Source organism: Triticum dicoccoides, chromosome 7A (assembly GCF_002162155.2).
Source record: "Triticum dicoccoides isolate Atlit2015 ecotype Zavitan chromosome 7A, WEW_v2.0, whole genome shotgun sequence".
Taxonomy (NCBI): Eukaryota; Viridiplantae; Streptophyta; class Magnoliopsida; order Poales; family Poaceae; genus Triticum; species Triticum dicoccoides.
Genome location: NC_041392.1, coordinates 715,707,585 through 715,718,108, shown reverse-complemented (window position 1 = coordinate 715,718,108; position 10,524 = coordinate 715,707,585).

The window sequence follows — 10,524 nt, the reverse complement described above, 5'->3', positions numbered from 1 at the left end:
GAGATTAGGCTTGAGCAGGGAGTAGTAACCGTCTTGGACTCTAAACGAAAAGATCCCCAGGAGTATGCGGACATGACTGAAATCCTCAAGAAGTAAGTTAAATCGATCATTATCCACCATATCAGCAACTTTGTTCATTTCCTGATATCAAGTAATTGTTTTCTTTGTCCGGCAGGCTTTGGAGAAAATTCACCAGAAAAGTTCTGGGACTGCCGAAGGAGCTGGAATTTAGACACCCAAAAGTAAGTACTATAGTAGCATGTTCCGCGCATCTCCTAGTGATTCAAGCGCTAGTTTCATCAATACCATTTAGCATTCTTGCTTATCAGTTTGATTGACCTCTATTTCTTGTAAAGTGGTTGTGGCAGGAACAAGGGAATGATTTCTGTGGATACTACGTCTGCGAGTCCATCCGCCACACGACTTGTGAGCGGGGTGGGTACTCTGACGAACAATATGAAGTACGTAAATAACAACATTCACAATTTTATTTTATTACCATCATTTGTATTGAGTTTCATTCATTCATATATATATATATATTGACCCCGTTCTTCAAATTAGATGTTTCGTAAGCGGGATGAACTCCTAGCACCAGCTCGCATGCGAGCAATTCAAGAGGAATTGGCGGCATTCTTTCTTGACCAAGTGATCGCTAAAGACGGAGAATACTATGTGGACCATGAGTCCGTATGATTATATTTGTAAGAGATAATTATTGTATATATGTAGCCGGTAGTGTCGGATAGATATACGAGAACTTGTTGTTCGACCAATCTCTCGGAGAAGGAGAGGTGGTCGATATCACTTCTCTCTGTATGCATATATGTTCATGACAATCTTCTGTTTCCTTCGTTTGCTCACTAGCTAACTAGCGTGTCTAGTCCTCCCTATACGTATGTATAGTACGTAGCGTTGACCAAGCACGGACGTAAGAGAGGACACTTCTCTCTATTAATTATAGCTAGCTAACACAATATATGAAACACCTAAATTAACCCCCCAAAACCCCCAAACCCCCCCCCCCTTTAAAAAACAAAAACCCCAGCCACAGAAATGCTGACGCGTGGATGCCTATTGGTCCCGGTTGGTGCTACCAACCGGGACCAAAGGGTCTCCTGCCTGGGCTCTGCGCACTGCCCACATGGAGACCCATCAGTCTCGGTTCTGGATTGAACCGGGACTAAAGGGTCGGGGCATTAGTATCGACACTTTAGTCCTGGTTCAGGAACCGGGACTATAGGCCCTTTTTCTACCAGTGGCGAGCATCAACGACGATGACTTAAGAAGTAAAGAACATTTGACGCAGTTGCTCCTGGCGAAGTTGCACAAAAGATTCAAGTTCCCCGACCAGGATGATAACATAGAAGAACCGTGGGATGATCCGAAGATGAAAAAGATTAATAATCACGCCATGGGCATGTTCAGCAATGATTTGGCCTCCTGGAAAGGGAGGGTGAAACGAGCTATTGAGGCCGAGAAACCCCTGTCCAAGATTCTAGAGAAAAATCCGACACTTACGGTAGAGGAGTTCGAAAAGTTCAAGGACACTTGCGCTACCGAGGCAGCCAAGTCTAAGGCTGTGAAATTCAAGAGCCTTCAGCAAAGGAACACGGGGAAGCATCGCCGCTGGAGGCACTATCTAGCTGCCTCCAAACAAGTCAGAGGACATAGTAGCCAGATGATGGATTCTGAAGAGCGTGTACCCGTGAAAGGTGCGGCCATGTTCCATCTCACGGGCGAGCCGATGCTACCGTCGAAACCGCTGGAGGCACTATTAGGGGATCTCAGGAGACTGCATGACCATGTGCTGTCGACTGAGAAAAGCCTACTAGCCTCAAAGGATCCAGGATATCTAACATACGCGGCTCGTGTGCCTAAGGGGAAGTGCTACGTCAACACACGGCCCGCGGAGGTGTTCTTCCTGCGGTTTGACCATATCTTTGAGATGTTTCTGACAAGGCGGCTCGATTTTACAATCGTCCGCCTTTTTGCGCTACATATGAGCTCCGTCATGAAGAGAGAAGAAGTCTCACAAATCTGTGTGGCGGATCCGTACTACATGCACGAGTCTTTCTTGAGTCTCGGCAACTTTGAGCGTGAAATTGCTAGGGACTACCTCAAAAACTTCCATGGTACAGAACAAGGACCAAGAAATTGTCCTCCTGCCTTATCATCCAAAGTAAGTCAGTTCCGGACAACCCTTTGGTACGTTTCAATCATTCATTCTCGCTCGTATGAAGAATAATTTGATGTGTCTTTTCCCCGCAGCAACAGGCGCGCCGTCCTTATCGTTCTTTACCCGCGAGTCTCCCACGCCGTGTATTTCGACCCTTGCAGAGACTACGAGAAGGACTACACCCACATAATGAATATTCTAAATGATGCTCTCCAAGGCTTCAGCATTAGAGGTGGCCACATGCAGATCAGAAAACAAAGGAACAAGAAGATGGGTTTCGCGCATCTATCTATCTATCTATCTATCTATCTATACCTATACCTATACCTATACCTATCTATCTATCTATCTATCTATCTATCTATATCTATCTATCTATCTATCTATACCAATACTAATTTGTGACTTCCTAAAAATTCCCACGTTAATTAGAAAATACGAGTCGTTAATCTGGTGAGACCAAGTTATTACGGTCTAGATCAATCCATATAACCCTCTAATGTACGTAGTTTTTTTCAATTATGCAAAAATATTTTTTACCATGAAAGGCCCACGTACCTTCCTCAAATTCTCACAAAGGAGATTGGACCATCTACTATTCCACCAATCACCAAAACCCTAATTTATTGATCGGAGGGTAAACCTCTCTCCCGACCTGTCTCCCCTTTCAATCTACACGTACCAGCGTTGCCGCCAACCTGGAATTCATCACCCCTCTATCCCCGATCAATCTCTCCTCAACCCCCTTCTTCTCCAATCTTTAAATCTCTTCTTACTCCAAGTTTCTGAATCCTAGATAGCCAGCACTGCCGCAAAGCTGGAATTCATCTCTCCTCAATCCCCAATCAATCTCTCCTCAATTCTCTTCTTCTCCAATATTTCAATCTCTTCTTATTCCAAGTTTCTGAATCCTAGATGGCTGATGTATCCTTCCTATTTGGACATTTAACCCTGATAGTTTGACGAATCAGGCCACCATTGATACTTGAGGTTGTGGAGTTGAGGAATTACGTTGGACTGGTGGCACCGCAGATCACACTCCAAACCCTATTCGATTTCAAGTTGCAGAAGATACTCACAGATGTCAAGCATTAAGGGCACACATGCACCTATTCGATTTGGAGTTGCAGAAGATACTCACAGATGTCAAGCATTAAGGGTGCACATGCAAGGAGTCACGGCGAGTATTGGCTAGCAGCAGTTGATCATCGGCTCCTGCATAGTTTGGTCTTACAGGTATGTACGTACGTATCTCCACATGAGGCTGCTGTACATATGTATCTTCGGATCGATGAGAAGTTTAGTTAGAAGACTACACGTGAATCTCTTTCTGCCGGTCATGGTGGCGAGTAGGTCACACTGCTATCTTAATGGAGTTCATACGTATGTATCTCCAGATGAGGCTGCTGTAAGTATGTATCTCCAATTGAAGAATTTAAGATAAAGTTCTTCTTCTTCTTTTTTAAGGGAAGTTCTTTTCTTAAAAAGATGCGGCAAAGTTAATGGCATGAATGTGCAGGTTTTATCTACTTACATTTTCGATGAGCAGTTTAGTGAGAAGACTACATGTGAATCTCTTCCTGTCGGCCATGCTGAGAAGTAGGTCATGCTGCTATCTTAATGACGTTCATGGATGTGGTCATGTTGATAAAGCAACCTTCTCTGCATTTTATCATTCCCATGCTCTAAAGATCATTGCTCCCTTCAAGGCCGAAGCACAACCCAGTAAGACCAAGTCTTCCTTTGTTTTTATCTCTCTTGGGTGTCTCCCATCCCACTTACTTCTCCCTTTATTGTTGTCACTACCTCATATAATCTTCTCCACCGTTTCGGTGTGGAGACTCAGATGGCGCCTGTATATTTTTTGAGATGACGGCTAGCACATGTGGCTGCAGAGACAAGAAATGCATGGTCTGTTACTACTGCTATGATTGATGACCTCTTGCCGGAGAAACAGTAGAGCAGCAACAACACTGTCTGTCTGGCAATGCCATCTTACACATCTGTGTTGATTGGATTGACAACCGCAGGTACTCGCTCCTCCTCTAATGCATTGCAGTTTTATCTTTTCTAGCTTTTTATGGATGAAACTTGGGACCACGTATTCACCACATGCGTGCAATGTACAAATATATATTTCTTTACCAATGATGTGTTGGGCTGCTATTTCTTATAAATAGTTCATCAGATCATTCTATTTCTTAGTTCTTTGCATATGATACTACTAATGGTCTGGGTGATTTTTTCATTGAAGGTTTTAAAGGTATGAGTTGGTTAGAAGTGGAACACGAAACTCCCAGTTATATTCCAGACCAATATTTTCTTGCAGGCCACCTGCTAGCTCCCCGCATTAGAAATTCTGAGTGTTATGTTCCAAACAAAGAATATGAGAAAATAGAAGTACGCATATAAGTTGCCATGCGCTAAAAACTTCCAAATTTATGAGTGAATGATATATAATTCATTCGCAAAAAATGATATATAATAGTTTTGCATGGCTACTATGTCAGTAAAAGTTTGTGCACAAATGTTTTCCTTTTATCCCTTCTGGATTATATTGGCCATGACATCCATTTGAGCATGCATGCCTGGGATTGGGCCTTTACATTTATCACGTTTTATAAAAGTTTGTACTTCTTTTTCTTATTACCTATATTGTATGTATATAAATAAGTTAAGTTTGATCTGAATTTTTTTCTAACTTTTTACATTTATTTAGGCATATGCAAAAAAGGTGCATGGTGCTATTAAGACAACAGAAACATGTCGTTGGCATATTTGTGGTAAAAATGGATTTTTTTTTCACGTATACACTTAGTATTAATCTTCATGATTTTTAACAAAAAAGTGAACCACCATAAACCTTTTCTCCCAGCCTTCAAATAGAAAAAAAACATGTCAAATTCCTCATTTAGATTTGAGAAAATCCTGAGTATTTTTCATAAATGAAAATGTATGTACTTACATTTTATTACTAAATATTTTTATTTGCACGTTACAAAAGAGACTAATGTGTGGAACTAGATGGAAAATATTAAGTAGTACATAAACTTTAAAGTTACTAAGGAGTAAGTTGTTTGTTAACATACAAATTCCTAATGATCTTTTAAAGTTTTGGAGCACATATCTACATGCACATTTTGCTGGACCTTTGGATAAGCTTTTGTTCCTTTTTTTGTAATCGACCTCAAAGGAGACATTCGTAGTTTTCACACAGTATCATTTGACAAGCACACAAGATTTCACTCGCACTACTAACAAAAGCAAAAGATAGTATACATTTTTTTATGGAGAAAATATCTATCCTTTTTAGATAAGGTATGTTACCAAATATTTTTTTTCAAGGAACAAGTTAGGGCTTCAAAAAATTTAAGTAATAATATGTGTACAAAAGGTGATTGATATTGACATGTTGTAGTGCACCATGTATTCCTACATTATATGTGTTATATATCTACCAACCAGGACCAAAAAATTTGACTACATAATTAAATATTAATGTAAAATAGCTGGTACATATATGAAAATTTTCTGATATGGAATTAATTGAAATAATTACTTTTCATCACATGATAACCAACATGCATTGGTCTGTGTTATTTATTGCAACAAATTAGAACCATATTCTAATAATTATTACATTTTAATTTCTATCGAATATTGCGTCCACCAAATGTTAATGCAAGGTCAAATTATATACATCTATTTATAATGGACTAGCCCGTGCGGACGCACGGGTTGACGCCTAGTACCTATACTAATTTGTGACTCCCTAAAAATTACCACATTAATCAGTAATTATGAACCGTTAATCTGATGGGGCCGAGTTATTACGGTGTAGATATGGCCATATGATTCTCGCTTGAAAGTTTGATCAATTGAGAAAAAAAAACACTATTAATCTACCGATTCTTCCTCCCCTCCCGTAAAGAAGCAATCTATCTCCGAGATGAGCTGGGGCGTTGCCTTCACGCAGCTTGGAAGGGGCGCCAGTACCAGCACCGGTGTATTCGTCGCTCGAGGGGGCGCCAGTACCAGCACCGGTGTCTTCGTCGGCATCAGGTAGGAGCAGGTCTACACCGTGGCTCAGTGTAGCTCATCAAGATCGAGTGCCCTACATGGCCCCCGGCCAGGTAAGGCTTTCTTCACAATCCCTTAATTTTCCTAATAAATCAAGCACTGATTTGTGCAAGGGGAATCTCATGGTACAATACGCTTGATACCACACTACATACACAGATTGATCAAACTGGTCTCGGCAATGTCAAGAAAGATTTTGTATGTTTTTCTTTAAGCAATCGTGTATCTTTCATAGATGTTAATAGCCCTTTGATTGATTGCCTACTCCGTACAGGTCTCAGCCTTCTCCACGAGCAAGATTGATGTCTTATGGTTAAGGATTGGCTTTTACGATCTTTACCTTACTAGAACTTAAGCAATAATCTTTTCCTGCATGCCATGCCATCTGATTTGTCGCCGTCGTCGACTTCCTAGCGCTGAAATATGGATCTCTCTCATGGATCCCGTCGGTATCCTACGATTCACCTTCGCGTCCATGTTAGCAGCCGGCCATGAAGAATGCACCAGACTCTCACGTACAAGTGATGGAGATTGATCCATTGATCCTCCACTGCAGAACGGTTCACCGCGAGTCCCGCCGGTGTCCTCTGATTCACCACTCCTGGGCTGTCTGATTTGTTGCCGCTGTCGACTTCCTAGCGCTTAAATATGGAGCTCTCCTGTGAGTCCCTTCTGTATCCGCTGATTCACCGCCCCTGATGTTAGCAGCCAACCATGTATAATACACCAGGCTCTAGCGTCCAAGTGATGGAGATTGATCCATTGATCCCCCACTGCAGACCGGTCCACGGCGTGTCCTGCCCGTGTCCTCCGATTCACCACCCACGATGTTAGAAATAGGCCATCTACAGAACATCAGCCTCGCATGTACAAGTGATGGAGATTGATACATTAATCCTCTACCGCATAATTGTCCACCGTAATGCATGAATGCATGGTCGGAATTAGCATGATGCATCATACTGCAAAGCAGGGCAGCGCCTTCACAGCGTGAGACAGTATCCATGTGTTTGTCTGGCTGTATGTTCACCCTCATTGTTGCTCCTATTTCTCTGATATACAAACAAGACTGAGAAGAAGCTAGATTGGTGCTAGACTGGGTGCTCCATGTTTCATTCCCGATCATGGATGTCATGTGATGACGTGATGTGATCATGATATTCCACTGGTGCTCCACGTTTCAGTTCCAAATATGGATGCCATGTGATCAGCATGTTCGGCCTGTTTACGCACATCAGTTCAGTATGCATATTGGTCTCGGTCTGATTGCTCCATGTTTTGCTTTAAACAATATTCAGTGCTACAAATGTGCAGTGGCGATCCATCCTTAGCTAAAGAGTACAGTTGAAATTACACTTCAGTCTCTCTCTCTCTCTCTCTCTCTCTCTCTCTCTCTCTCTCTCTCTCTATATATATATATATATATATATATATATATATATACTAGATCATTAATGGCGCGCATTGCCGCGCCCGTCTAATTTTGCTCTATAATTTTTAGGGATAGGAAGAAATCTGTATATAATTGTTTACAATGCTTTGGAATGGTGTTGTGATTTCTTGCTTCTCATGCTTATCTCCTTCATTTTACAAATCATGGTATGTAATTGAAGAGAGGAATCCTACTGGATTGCAAGAAAGCAGTGTGTTGATCTTTTTTCTTAGGTCTGATGGACTTGTAGCTGGCTCATGTTTGGATCTGAGTGTATGAGTCTTAGGATGGTTGATGAATAGTTGGATACATGTTGTGATTGATCGTGACCACTTTTGCCTCCTACAAAAAGTTCTCTCGCAAAGGCCCCCGTCACAAAATCTCAAAAGAAATATTGAGGAAAAACTAATATATTTGAGAAAATAAAATAGGCACTACAAATACTTCATAAATTTTTTACAACACATATTTGTCGTGGTTCTAACTCTGACAGTGATGTAGGGGGGGTGTATGGAGAGGCTAGATCTCAGCTATGAAGAAGTTGTAAGCACGCGAGGTTTACGAGTTCAGGCCCTTCTCGGAGGAAGTAATAGCCCTACGTCTCGGAGCCCGGAGGCGGTCGATTGGATTATGCGTGTATGGATCACAGGGGTGCGAACCCTCCATACCGAGGAGGGGGGGTGGCTTATATAGAGTTTGCCGGGCCCCTCCTGCCCTCAGTAATGCAGGGTTTAAGGTACATTTAAGGTTGGGCGTTACTGGTAACGCCCCTAATAAAGTGCTATAATGACCATAAAGACTACTTAATAGCCGACCGTTTGCCTGCGGAGTGACTTTAGGTCTCCTGGCAGTCGAGTGGTTGGCTTCATGGTCGAGTGATAGCTTCTTGGTCGAGTGTCTTGAACCCGTCGAGTGGGATACCTTCAAGTCGATTGAAAGGTGACTTTTTCTAGGGATGTCCTAGGGTAGGGCCTTTTGGACAGGTCCGTGCCCCTACCCTAGGTACATGGCTTCATCATTAGCCCCCGAATGGATCGAGGTTAGAGTGGGGAAAGAGTTGAAAATCTTTCCGACTGGTTCTTCGGGCTACGTGAGTGCCTCGTTTTGGGCCAACCGTCACGGATGACGTCATCAACCTCTTTCAGTCGCCTTGATCCATTCCAGGCCTTTCGTCGAGTGAATTTCTTTACTTGTGGCATACCGAGTGTCGGCGCGGGCGGGGTATTCCGTTTTGACAAGTTGTTCTGCGGCCCGCGGATGTCGCGGGATTCGGATTTCGGGAAGCGCGCGGGACGGGAGCGGCCGCAGCAATCGGAAGCGATAAAGCGGAAGCTCCTCGATCCTCGCGTCGCCTTTTTCGCCACGTACTGCGCGCGCGTCTGCTGCGCGATTTGACTGGATAGCCTGGGCCTACCAGTCAGCCACTCGGAAGCGGCCCCTTATAAGTTGCCGGCTCGGGGTTTCCAAACAGTGCGCTTTCTTCTCCTTTCTTCTTCCTCTCTCCCTTCGCAAGTTCCTCCGCCACCTCCGCTCTCACCCTAGCGCCCCAAGCCCGTCCGAGATTTTGCCGGCGACGATGGTGAAGGGCAAGACGTCTGCTCTGGAGCGCGCGAAGAAGGCGGCGGCGCCGGGGAAAGGGAAGAGGTCTGCTCGGGGCGGATCTTCCTCAAGGACCGCTCTGCCCAAAGGTTGGATCCAGGGCGACTGGATGCCGTCGGTGCTCCGGCAAGAGGATCTCGACGACATGGTCGAGGGGGGAGTCATTCCCCACGAAGCTGCGCGTCTCTCGGGGGGAGAGATCGAACCTCAACCCCGCAACGGTGAGTGCGTGCTCCTAGCCACCCACATCTACCGCGGGTTTTCTCTGCCGCCCCATCCTTTTTTCCGGAGCTTCCTGAACTTCTTCGGAGCGCAGCTCCACCACTTCACTCCCAACTCCATCGTATACCTTGCTGCTTTCATTTCCATGTGTGAGGCTTTCTTGGGTTGCCGCCCCCATTGGGGACTCTTCAAGCACATCTTTACCTGCCGTTCTCAATCGGTCAAGAAGGCCAAGTCAAGTGACGAGAGGATGCAGGTGATCCAGCTGTGCGGGGGCCTGGCGATCCAGATGAGGGGAAAGAGTTGTTTTCCATCCATCACTTTCCTAGAGTCGGTCCGCGGTTGGCAGGCGACCTGGTTTTACTGTCAAGACCAGGCGACCCCAGGGCAGTCGACTGGACTTCCTCCGTTCTCTCTCGATCGAGCTGAAAAACCTGCTTCTCTGAAAGTGACGCCGGAGGAGAAGGCCCATGTCAAAGTGCTGGCTAGTCGAGTGGTTGAGCTTGTCCGTGAGGGCGTGACTGGTATGGACTTGCTGGAGGTCTTCCTCCGGAGGCGCATCCAACCGCTCCAGGCTCGTGACCACCCGATGTGGCTGTACTCGGGTCTCGACGACACCACTCGGGTCCACCCGGAGGAGGTCATTGACAAGATGCTGGAGGGGTGGCTGTCGAGCATCACGGGGAACAAAGACAACCCCCGAGGAGCCAGGAGGGTAGTTCCACTCGACAATTCATATGAAGTGGACCGGGTATGTCTTTATGCTCCCGACTGAGGTCTTGTTTCCTTCATTGGTCTTCTTTGAGTTGGTCGATTTGACTTTTGTCTTGTCTGTTGTTTTCCAGGCGACTACCGAGATGTACTCGACGCCCAACGGGGCACAGGAGCTGACTGAGGAAGGGGAGGCGAGCGGAGGCGAGAGTGGGGACGATCAAGGCGAGTGGGAGTCGGACGGTGAAGGAGAGGGAGGCGACGACGTCGACTCCAGCGAAGAGGAGGAGGAGGTTGAACC